The following is a 13,020-nucleotide window of genomic DNA, read 5'->3' as shown; positions in this document are numbered from 1 at the left end:
ATTTTAGACAAGATATGGATATTATGAATACCCAGAAATGCCAATTGGTCCGTGCCACTGTTCAGCACTTTGCCAATTATGTATTTCAGGATGTTCTGGATATATTTGTATTATTTGTAGTAATTGTTCGTGACAATATCTTGATTTATTCTGAACACAAATATCATGTAGAGATAGTCCTGGAATATCTAAGACCCATAGATTATATGCCAAACTTGAGACATGTCTGTTTAAGACCGTCCAATATTTCTAAGGTTTTGCACATTATTACCTGAAATGTATTAAAAACTTTTCTAAGACCACACAGCCAATACCTATCCTTACTCACAAAGGGAATCCTTTTCAATGGACTGTCTCAGCTCAAAAAGCCTTTTGTGCATTTAAGTAGGTTTTTCAGACAACACTTATTTTGCACAAATCCTGCACAGACCTCTGAAATCGCTGTGGTAGTTATCTTATAGCAAAGACAAGTTGATTAGCAAATTTTCCACCCTTGTGCTAAAGCTGGGTACACACTACAGAAATTTCGACCAACTTTTTATGCCGTGCGATTTTACATGCGACCGATGGTCCGATCGCTCGGTCCATGGACTGCATACACACTAACCTTGTTTAGGACGATAAAGGGAAGAGTGGACGTCCCTTTAGCGACTTTTTACAGCCATGTTGTCGTGAGCAATGACTGTAATTTCATACTCGCTGTTGTGGATCGGTCGGAAGTTTATACACACTACACAGCGGAAACGAGATTGGAACGAAAATATTAAACGGTACGACCAACCAAATGAGGCGATAATCGTCCATTTGGGCAGACTTTCGACCATCATGTCACTGTACACACTGACCCGACTTTTGAACGAGCCGTCGTATGTCGGCTGATTTAGCCGATTATTGGATGAAAACTGTGTAGTGTGTACCCAGCTTTACTTAAATTGTCCCCTGCTCAACTGAATTATTCAATTAGTGATCGAGAGTTGTTCGCCATCCCTTCAACATTGAAAGAATAGAGACATCTTCTCTGAGAGGCAAATATATCTATTACAATTTATACATACCACAGGAGTCTGGTGTATATGAAGTAAGCTAAAAGGTTAATTTCCCATTCCTTATTTTCTACTAGGTTCAACTTTATAGTGACTTATTGTCTAGGATTTCGCGACAGCAAAGCAGATGCACCTGTGTCTCACTCTTATGATCTCCAGATTAAGTATATCAGACCCTGGGCTATCCTTTGACTACAAACTTTGCCTTTTCCTTTCCCTCATGTTTTTACACTCTGAATATCAGTAATTGTGCCAAACCAGTAAATCTCAGTGTACCAGAACCCCAGCTTTAATGTTAATGTTGATTTCTGACTCCTAGTGCACCAGAACTTTGACCCTGATCCTGACTGCTGTTTCTGATTCCCAGGGTACCAGACTTCTGGGTTTGAATATGACCACAATATATATCTGTCTTTGTCCATTTTTATGTTATACCCATGATTGCAAGTTATTGTGGCATACTACCTATTGGACAGTGAAGCTGATTCTATTTTGTGGAGTGCTACCATAACACCAGTGCTGTTTATTTTCTTCATCATTACTCAGGGAGCTGAATACTTCTCAGTATTGTCACTATGTAGTAGTGAGCCACCCTTTATAATTATAATTAGAATACAATCATTACAGATGTGTGTTGGGTTGGTCAACCAGGCGCATATAGGGATCTATGCTTCAATTTGATGCGGTACATCACTGCACATCGCAGTGATGCATATTTATGTACCGCTAAAATGCATCATGCTGGGGCTACTCTGGGAGCTCCGGCAAAAAGACTCCTCTGGAGCAAAGTTTTTTTTCCTGCTTACCGGCAGCTTAGTGCTGCTGGTGAGAGGAGGAAGTGCTGTGCGCATGTGCACAGCACTAACCTTGTATCGGATTCTGTGAAGGCAGAGAGGCTTCAGCAGAAACCCATAGGAAATGACAGGTAACGCCATCCTGAGATGGCGTTACCTGTCCGTGCAATGTGCAGCTTAGCAAAGCTTGATGCATTGCAGAACATCGCAGTCCCCATATAAATCTACGGGGACTGCGATGCTGCACGGTATTGGTCTAAACAGAGGATATTTCTGTAACATCTCCTATGTTAGGCAGTTAATGCATAGCAAATATAATTAAAAAATGCGGAAACTGACGTTTCCGCAACTTTTAAATGGAAATTAGCTTGATGCATAGACCCCATAAAGTGATTCTTAAACGAGGCCCTGTAGTGTCCTACATTAGTCCCTGTAGTCTGCTGCCCTCTAGTGAGGACTGAGTAGTACAAACTCTGCTGCCCTCTAGTGAGGACTGAGTAGTACAAACTCTGCTGCCCTCTAGTGAGGACTGAGTAGTACAAAGTATACCTCACCAGCAAATAAATAGTATGGTTGAACAAAGACAAAGCCGATCCTTATGGTGGGGGGAAAAATAGTTTAGTTCCGTTTATCATACCACCAATTAATGCAATCTAATAGGTATAGTTAAATGAAAGTTAGATAAATATTTTAGAATCGTTGAGCCAGCCTAAATATTTGGTATGCTGACAAATTTTAGAAAATTGTAATATGGTTTCCACTAATAAACAGAGAACCACATAGCCCCCACCCTCTTTACACATATCATACCCACTATAGACATCATATCCCCTTCATAACACATCACAAAATTTCTCTACCTGCTTCTACATCTATTTTCATCATTTTCTTCATTATTAACCCTTGTATCAGTGATTAACTGCTACATACTGCATAATTAACCACTCCATTCTGCATTATTATTTACCATTCTTCAGTAACCGGTTATGCTATCATTAACATCCTCTATATTGTCAGCCCCTCCCCCTCACTGCAATACTGCTGCTCTGCCTTTTCTCAGAGAGTAACTGATCATACATCAGTTTCCGTCTGAGTACTAACATGCCACCACTGTGCCCAAGCCTGCTTGACCAGAGAGGACCTGATCTGTGATCACTTCCCCTCTGAGAAAGTTTTCATTTGAAGCTCCAGACTGTACATGCAATATTCTTGTCAATTAAAGTCAATTAAATACCGGTGTTAGCTGTCTGAGTATAGAGCTCTCTGTGGTCATGTACAACATATGGAGATGAATACATATAAATTATAAATTTGACCATCACTAGTTCCATTAGCATAGAATTCTATTTTTACTAAATACCCATTCATTGAAAAACTCATTTCTATATTGATGGTGAAGATCTTCCTTTCAGATGCATTGAATGTTGCCTTGTCATTGGCACAGTCCAGAAAATTATCATTAAAAATACCTTTATACTGGTCTCAGATATATTGTCAGGGCCGTCTCTTCCATTGGGCACAATGAGGCAGCGCTAAAAAAAAAATCCTGGAAAAAAAAATAAAAAATACTTACCTTGCGGTCAGCTGGCGATCCGACTCCCTCCCTGATCTCCTCCTCCGTGCATGTCATCACGGCCGCCCAACATCCATTGCGGAGCGCAGCACGGAGGAGTCCCCTGCTGCCTGCTGATTTTCACGCTGCAGTGACTTGTAAGCAGAGTGAAGAAGATCGCATCGGAGAATAAGGTAAGTTAAGGTTTTTTTTTAAATTATTTCAAGGGCTGACCGGTAAGTGAGATATATATATATATATATATATATATATATATATATACACACAAGTTAACCCGTGCATGATACTCATGCATTCTAGTCAAATCAAGCTACTTAAGGTCTTAAAAGGGTTCTTGTCATGCATTTGGGCCTAGCCCAGGCCTCCTGAGGGGAAGAGCGTTACTTCCCGACGCACGCACCCTTTTTAATGTGTTTTCATGAGGTAAAATTACCTCACGTAAATGAGTTTGAGCCCTCAACTCGTAAATTTAGCCTTTACTACCCCTTCCACGGGGGGAAGGGGGGATGATGGAAGTTAACTGACTACACTATTCTAATTTTTTTGTCCAATAATGTCAGTATACCAAATTTCAGGTCAATTGGATGAGCCCTTTCTAAGAAAATAGTTTTTTACACACACACACACACACACACACACTAACACACGCCGCTAGGCTTTTACTTATATATATTAGATAATGCTAAGAATTTAGTAGGTCAGTGTATAACTCCGCCCAGCAGGTGGTGCTGCAGCTTGGTTTTTTTTTTTCCACACACAGACTAACACGCGCCGCTAGGCTTTTATATTATAGAATATATATATATATATATATATATATATATATATATCTTTTTTTTTTTTTAACGTGCATATATATAGGGGCCCCGGTGCACTGCTTTGCCCGGGGGCCCATAATGTTGTTAAGAGGGCCCTGTATATTGTACATTGTAATTTTCCCAATATAAACAAGTCAAATTTTTATAATCTTTAATAAACGTTGTTTGATTGGAGAGTACAAGACAGGAGGGATAATAGGGCACGTAGATCAAGCATTTTTTTATTTAATAGAATAAAGTAAATCGCACATACACTAGCCAAGTAGTAAAATGCACCATTTCTATTTGGAGAGCCATTCAGGGGTATTCACATGGAAGGTTAGTACGGTAGGGGAGTGGAGACACAAGTCAATTACACCACTTAGACATGCATTCGAGTTTGACTTGCATATTTTAGGAGGTTTATCTTTGCATGTACTAGTCTCTCTGTCTGTCTGTTTGTGTGTGTATCCTATGGAATTTAGACTGTAAGCTCCAATGGGGCAGGGACTGATGTGAATGAGTTCTCTGTACAGCGCTGCGGAATCAGTGGCGCTATATAAATAAATGGTGATGATGATGATGTACCAAAGAGTTTCCAAGTTTAAAATTGTGAAAGGGTGCAGTTCATATTTATATCTATACACTAGATTTAAAAGTTGCACATGTTTTAAAAATACAAAATACAGTCACAGAAATCAATCCCACTATCTTCTTCTGTGTTAGTAGTTCTGGATAGATTAATGTAATTTGCAAATACTGTAATCTTTCTATGCCATCTACAACAGGGCTGAACACATACCAGTCACTAACTTGATTCATATTGTGACCAACGCATATGTAATATAAATAAAAGCTATGCAACTGCTAGGGTTCCCAGCAAGAAAAAACAGAGACTAGTTGGGCTTGAAAACAGCGTGTCTGTCCCGATCTGCCTCCAGCTGCACAGCAGCATCTTCCATTGAGATACTGCCTACTGCAGCTCTTGTCTACCAAGAACTATGCTTGATCTTTGCCTGTATCTGGCCTGCAGTACCCCTCTACCACCAGAGGTGCTGCTGCCTCACCATTACACACACCACCTCACTAGCAGGAGTTATCTCAATTCCCAATCAGCACCCACACCTGTTTGCTGCCTTTATAATTCTGCCTCTCCCAGTAACATGTAGCAGTTCATTGTTCTCTTGCCTTTTGTTGCTGGCTCTTCTGAATATCCTGTGTCTGACTTCCTGGCTTGTTTCTCGGCTATGCTGCATATATCCTGATCCTGGCTCTGTCCTTGACTACACTCCAGCTCATTCCCTGGTACTTTTTCGGCTCTCCTTGCTTTGACTCTTTGGCTTGTTTGACCCTCCTCTATTCTGACTGCCACAGATCGATCCAGCACCTCGTACCTCCTGGTAAGACCTCAAGCTCTGCTTATCGTGGTTTATCCAGTACCTTGTGTCTTGTGCCTCTTGGAAAGATCTTGAGCCCTTCTTCTTGAGGTTTATCCGGTACTTCATGCCTCCTGTGTAACGCACCTTCCGATCCAGTCTCCTGCTGCAGCTACCTGGACCCCAGTGTATATTTGTTACAGAACATCGCACCTTCCGATCAAGTCTCCTGCTGCAGCTTCCTGGACCCTGATGTTTTCCCGCCACAGTACACTGCACCCTATGATCCAGTTTCCTATTGGCGCTACTTGGACTTTGCTGTCTACCTGCTGGAGATTATCCACCCGCCTGATCCAGTCTCCTGCTTTCTGCTACTCGGACCTCTGTGTACACCTCCCACAGATCTTCCTTTCTGCACTCTCTACTGGGCCTCACTGAGTACCTACCTGGAGGGATGCAACTTGGTCACTAGAAATGGTGCAGGGCGATGGAACAAATCAGGAGTCAAACCCAGGGAGAAGTCAAGATCCCAACAGGAGTTTTACAGAGCTACTAGCAGCAGCAAAGACAAACAAACTGGCACTAGTCTGTGGGAAAAGGTGTCTTAAAAAGGCCAGCCACAGGTGACCACGATTCTAATCAGATGATAAGGGTTTAATCCCTTGCAGGCAAGGAGAAACTATCCAGGTACAGCAGCAGCACCTCTGGTAGCACAGAGGTACTGCATGCCTAATTCAGAATGAAGACAGAGTCCTAACAACAACACACTGATGCTGAGACTTAGATGACAGTCACTTCTAGGCATTCATGGTGAGGTATGTGCAGTGGAAGCACATGGGTACTTTTTGCTTGCAGAGCTGCGAGCAAAAAGCTGGCGCTGAAATTACCATAATAATGGAAATTACGCGCACTATTACCGTAATATAGGTAATAGTTCACAGGCCGCATTACTTTTCACAGTAACACGGCCTATTGAATTCCCCCTATGAACGTTATATGTTGTGCACAGTGATTACAGCTGTTTCTAAATAGAATTAATTGAATAAGTATTTAAAGGAGGATTCTAAACAGCTGAAAGTATATAATCCACATACTCTCTGAAGAAATCAATTAGACAGTGATGAAATGCTTCATTAATGTTCTTTTGTCATTCTGATTGATCTCATGTGAGGACTAAAAGAACTTCTATGTATTTCACGCTAAACCGGGCATCAATACCATTGTCATTTTATACAGGTTTGGACACAGGCTATTTTTTAGAATCAGGATGTAACCCCGTTTACCAAAATATGGATTTACATGCATTGCAAAGCCACGAATATTTATACTTAGCTATGAAATTCTTAAAAACCTTGCTGTGATTTCCTGCATCTTATTTCAGAGGCAGGAGACCCCCTAGCAAGTGAAAAGGTCTGACTGGCATGAATACTTCAGACAGTCACCGAATACGCATTCCCACAGAACAACAAAAACCCCAAAACAAGACACTTCCCCACATCACAATACACAGCAGATTTTCTAAACAAAGGCTCATTGTATCAGCTATATACATCAGAAATAAGGTATTTCCTTTTGCAAGGGTAAACAAAAAATCCTAATTTTCTGCCCTGGTCTCAGAGATCTCGATTTCCTATCTCACAATATACACAATATAAAAAATAAGTGCATTGGCAATTATATAAATAAGCGGCCTGCGCTACTTGCTTTAAATAAATTTATACCAAAAGTTATTTAATAGTGATCCAGTCACACCCCCCCCCCCCCACCTTGTCGATGCGGCAACCAGGGTGCTATGTCCGACGATTTGGCTCCTGGTGTACATTTGTGTAACAGTCTGGAGGTGTGAAGAGTTAACCCTGTGTGTGCTGGTGTGAGTCTTGCTAGTTTGTGGAACTAGAAGCCTGTGTGCCAGTGGGGGACAGTATATTTGGGTCCTAATGCCCGTACTCAATAGGTGGTGGCAAAACCTGAAGTGTCTGGGGGTGTGAGAGCGCTGTGTTTGGGGGCGATTCCGTAGGTCTATAACCTGTGTGATAGGTAGAGAGAGACTGCGGGCTGAAATCGTGTGTGACCTCATACAGCGAACACCCCAAAGTCACAGCAGCTGGGAGCGTGTTTGTGACAACATTATAGAAGGGGAAACGCAGCAGTCAAATTGTTGGCTAATATTACTAAAGTACAGAGGAAACGGAACTATGTTCTTCTTATTAGAGATCGGATCACTGGTGCTCGCTTTTCTGCTACTCCACACATATTATCCCAATTTCTAGCATATTATGAAGATGTTTATACAGCCCAGCTTGATAATCCAACATTACAATAGTTTACGTGAGGCGCACCTTCCTAAAATCTCAAGTACTAAGCAAGCTATGTTATAAATTTTGACATTACAGAACAAGAAGTGTGAGGTGTAATTAAGTCCTTAGTCTCCAATAAATCCCCTGGCCCTGATGACTATAGCAGGTAATATTTTAAAATCTTAAGACATAATTTGGTTCCTTTCCTGACTTCCTTGTATTAGAAATTGCATAAAGATGATTTATGTTTTCCTAAGTTCAATGTAGCTCATACTGTATTTATTCCTAAACCGGGAAAGAGCCCAGATTTAATTTTGTCTTATAGGCTAATGGTAATGGCTAATAGTCTGCAGACTATTATGCCGGATTCAATAACCTCATATCAAATGGGATTTACCCATAAAGGCGGCATAGGTTTAGACAAAAAAAATCCTGATGTTTTATTGAGCCTTGATGCTGAAAAGGACTTTGATATGGTCTCATGGAAACATCTCCAAATGTTTTTGAGACTAGAGCATTTGGACAGGAATTTTCACAATTTATTAATTTTATTTACACTAATCTGATAACTTCTTTTTTTTATTAATTGATACTTCAGTTCTCCAGTGTTTAGGTCTCGAGGCACTAGACAGAGTTGCCCTTAATTCCCACTCGTTTAATTTGGCTGACGGGACCTCAGCATGGACCTGAATAGGCGACTGGGCCCTAAGCAAGGACAGGAAGTGGCGCACAAAATCTCTGGATTGACAGAAGTTGCAACCCAGAGTCTCAACAATAGTAGAAGGCAGTGACCAGAACCTCCACACGGACAAGATTTGCACATGGAACGTCTGCATGAGAAGGGCAGTGTAAGGAACCTGAGCACGGACCGGAGTCGCCAACAGAACCTTATTACCGTTAGGAGGTGGTATATGCATGCTCATTTTGGTTGAGGTCACGCCTCTGTTGATGAAAAAAAGCCTGGGACTGTACTGGGATAATCAATTTAACGCTGATATCTCATTTTATCTTTGCAGAGCAAGTAGCACGGCCACTGCCACACGTGCTACAAATGTACAGAATAAGTGTATAGTTCCCAATATTCCTGATTTTGAGCGTTGCTTTGTGGAAATCTGGGTGTACTTGGGTGGATCTGGCCAGGATTTGGGAAAATCATGGGCAGAGTTTACTTTGTCCTAGCTTTGCGTTTCAAAAATTGGGAGGTATAAAATTGGTCTCTATACAGAAAATTGTATCCAATGTTTTATTAAACATATATAGAAAAATAAAATGCATGTATAGGCTTTTTATGAATACAAAATCATTTATTTAGAAGTAAATATACAAGTAGAAATTACTAATCACATCTGACTGTTAAGTTCCTTTCTACCTCCCAAAATGAGTTCTTAATGTGTCTGTAATTTTTCAGCATGTATAAAGGAACAAAATGCAGAATAATTTGTACCTATGTGTGTCTTTTGTTACTTATTGGTTATTTAAAGCCTGTAGCAAAACAAAAACTTCCTTATATGTTTTCCCTGTGAGAAGGACAGCTAGGAAGTATGTTCAGTATACTAATCGCATTCTCAATAATGCTACGGTCCTCCGACGCCAGTCTCATATTTTTATTTTACAGAAACAATATGGTTATTATCTTTTCTGTAAAAAATGGCCACCCTTCCTCTCTCTGTTATGTGTCTCTATTAACAAGATTGACTCAGTTCCATTTTTACTGATCAGTTGCTAATCAAACACATTCAGAGAACTTCTGGTGTAGAATAATGAAAACACATTGTAGGGTTGGTAGTACACTCCTATGAATTTTGCACTTTTTGGCTAATTGCATCCAAAACACCCTAATTGGAAGGCAAAAATCAACAAAGATGAGTACAGGATCTCCCGAGTAAAAAAATTCTTATAATAAAATGATAAAAAGAAAGTATTCCAATAATTTAATTTCAATGTAAAAATCTTAATTGTAGCATTTATATCTCCCTGACATTAGCCTGCACCTAAAGCTTTATCAATAAAATTAACAATTTTTTACAGTTAATAATATAAGCTTACCTTAGACAATGCAATGCAAACTCCAGTAGAGGCATTAACTGAAATACACAGTAAATATATACAATGCACACTTGTTCACAGGCAGCTAATAACTGACTAGTCTGTGCCAAGCTCTAACTTTTATACCTGGGCTGAGTGACATCATAATAGCAGTTTATTATGTAAAACAGTCACATGATCAGCCTAGTCAATGCTGTTCAATCTCAACCTGCCTTTATCTTGTAACTGGATGATGGGAAGTTTTATTTCTTATTAGTGGATAATCAGAACTTATGTTCCTAGCAAAAACTGCTGTACAATGAAATATATTTTTCAAGGATTTCGCACACATGAATGTTCTTCAAAGCAAAAACAAATTCAGTCAAACTTGTTCACACAATACATATTTAGCCTTTGCATTATATTTAGAGAACATCATGCCCCCAGACCCCATTTCAGGAGCCCACTAGTGCCCATGCCTATTATGGAAGTCCCGGGACAGCCATGGTCCTTGTTGGACCCTTGCTATAGTCTGATTGTGGGTATCAGTATATCTTAGTAGCAATGAATTATGCTACCCGCTATCCCAAAGCCCTTGCACAATATTTCAACCAAGACGATAGCCAGAGAATTGGTGCATGTTTTCAGCCAGGTAGGAATACTAAAGAAATTCTGACTGACCAAGGCACCTCCTTCAAATCTAGAATCGTGGAAGAAATGTGTAAATTGGTCACTCACCTCAGGACCTCAGTTTATCATCCCCAGACTGATGGTTTGGTGAAAAGATTTAACAGAACCTTAAAAATAATGCTCAAAAAAGTTGTAGACAGAGATGGGAAAAACTGGAACTATTTGTTGCCATATTTACTACTGCCCATTAGAGAAGTTCCTCAGTCCTCTACAGGGTTTTCTCCGTTTGAACTATAATGTGGGAGACACCCTAGAGGATTGCTGGATGTGTTTACATAAATGTGGGAAGGGCAAACCACTCCACATAAAAGTGTTATTGAACACGTGTCTCAGATGCTGGACCGGATTGCTGCAGTAAAACCCATTGTAAGGGAGCACATGGAACAGATCCAACATGCTAATAGGAATGCCTGTGTACATACCTTTATCCCGGGGGACAGAGTTCTGATTCTGGTGCCCACAGTAGACTCGAAGCCCAGCAAGAGGCAGTTTCAAAGGAGGTGTTCTAAAAAATGTTAGAAGTCGATGTTATAGAAGAGTCTAACTGTGGTCCAGCCGCATAGTGCTAATCCTGAAACCAGATGGCAGCCTACAGTTTTGTAATGACTTTGGCAAGCTGAACACAGTGTCCAAATTCGATGCCTACCCCATGCACCCATGTGGATGAACTGATAGAAAGGCCAAGAATAGTTAGATATCTCACCACACTTGATTTGACAACACGTTATTGGCAGGTACCATTGACCAGCAGTGCAAAAGAAAAACAGTCTTTTCTGTTCCAGAAGAGCTCTTTCAATATAATGTCTGGCCATTTGGATTACATAGGGCTCCAGCAACCTTCCAGTGTGCAATGGATAAGTTGCAGAATCCCCACAGACAGTATGCAGCGGCCTATGTGGATGACGTTGTAATTCAGTCCTGATTGGGACATTTATTTAAATAGAGCACAAGCAGTGTTGGACTCACTTAGAAAGGCAGGGCTAACTGCCAACCCGAAAAAGTGTTGCCTAGTGATGGAATAAGCTAGGTACCTGGGCTTTACTATAGGAAGAGGTTTGGTTAAGCCCCAGTTGAATAAAATTGAGGCTATCCAAAGCTGAAGTCCTCTGAAAAAGAAAACAAGTGAGAGCAGGCTGCTAGACCCTCTGTATCCAACTGTCAGCATCCTCCTGGAACCCACTTCTCAGCCCACTTGCCCCTCCTCCTTTCTCACAGTCAATGTTTTGGCCACCTATTTCAAAGACAAAATTGACACCGACAAGATATTTCCTCATGACAAATTTTACTCACTCCACCAACTCTACCCACCTTTAATCTGCATTCATCTCATCATCTCACCCTACAACCTGTCCCCTCGACCCTATTCCCTTCTCTGCTCCCTCTCATACACTGCATGGCCACCTCTATCTCACCAATTCTAAAGAAACCAACTCTCGATCGAGCCTCTCTCTCCAACTACCGCCCTATTTCTCTACTCCCCTTTGCCTCCAATCTACTTGAGCAATTAGTGTAAACACCTGTCTCACTTTTTAGCCTCTCATTCTGTTCTCGACTCTCTGCAATCAGGCTTCCGACCCCAACATTCCACTAAAACTACTCTCACAAAAGTGATCAATGATCTATTTACTTCAAAATCTAAGGGTCATTTCTCCATATTCATTCTCCTGGACCTCTCTGCTGCTTTTGACACTATTGATCACCCTCTACTCCTACACACCCTTCACTCCATTGGCATTCGTGACACAGTTCTTTTATGCCTCTGGCACGTCCTCCCCTCCCCTCCCACTTTCTGTTAGGGTCCCACAAGGCTCTGTTCTTGGCCCTTTATTTTTTTCATTGTACACCTCTTCTCTTGGGGCACTAATTCACTCATTTGGCCTCCAATACCATCTCTACACTGATGACACCCAAATCTATATCTCTTCCCCTGATCTTTCCTTCTGTACTATCTCATGTAACCAACTGTCAATCTCTATCTTCACATGGATGTCCCAATGCTACCTAAAGCTCAACATGTCCAATTACTTTCCCTCCTGCCAGTCACCACCTCCTCTCAAATCTCCCTTACTGTCAATAACAACACAAATTCCTCAGTCTCCCAAGCCGGCTGCCTTGGTGTCACACTTGACTCCACACTCTGATTTATTCTTCACATCCAGACTCTCTCCTAGTCCTGTCGACTTCACCTTAAAAACATTGCCAGAATATGCCCTTTTATTACTCAACATGCTACTAAAACTCTTATCCATTCATCATCTCCCGTCTTGACTACTGCCACCTCCTGCTGTCTGGCATTCCTGACACCCATATATCCACACTTCAATCTATCCTAAATGCTGCTGCAAAACTGGTCTTCCTCTCTCACCGCAAGTGTTTTATATGTAACTGAACACTCTGCGTTGATCCCCGCTATCAAATGTTTGGC

The 13,020-nt window shown here is 41.0% G+C and overlaps 1 protein-coding gene across 1 annotated transcript in view; it reads right to left on the bottom strand.

Moving 5' to 3' along the window:
* The window catches only part of RCOR2 (REST corepressor 2), a 106,093-nt gene that overhangs the window by 92,006 nt on the left and 1,067 nt on the right, over positions 1–13,020 (bottom strand). Inside the window, exon 2 of the mRNA XM_075187703.1 lies at positions 11,018–11,100. The gene's annotated coding sequence lies outside the window, so the exon portion shown is untranslated. The remainder of the gene's footprint in view (positions 1–11,017; positions 11,101–13,020) is intronic.

Source organism: Mixophyes fleayi, chromosome 10 (genome assembly GCF_038048845.1).
Source record: "Mixophyes fleayi isolate aMixFle1 chromosome 10, aMixFle1.hap1, whole genome shotgun sequence".
NCBI lineage: Eukaryota > Metazoa > Chordata > Amphibia > Anura > Limnodynastidae > Mixophyes > Mixophyes fleayi.
Note: the sequence above shows the minus strand (reverse complement) of the source record. Positions and strands in the feature narration are given on the sequence as shown.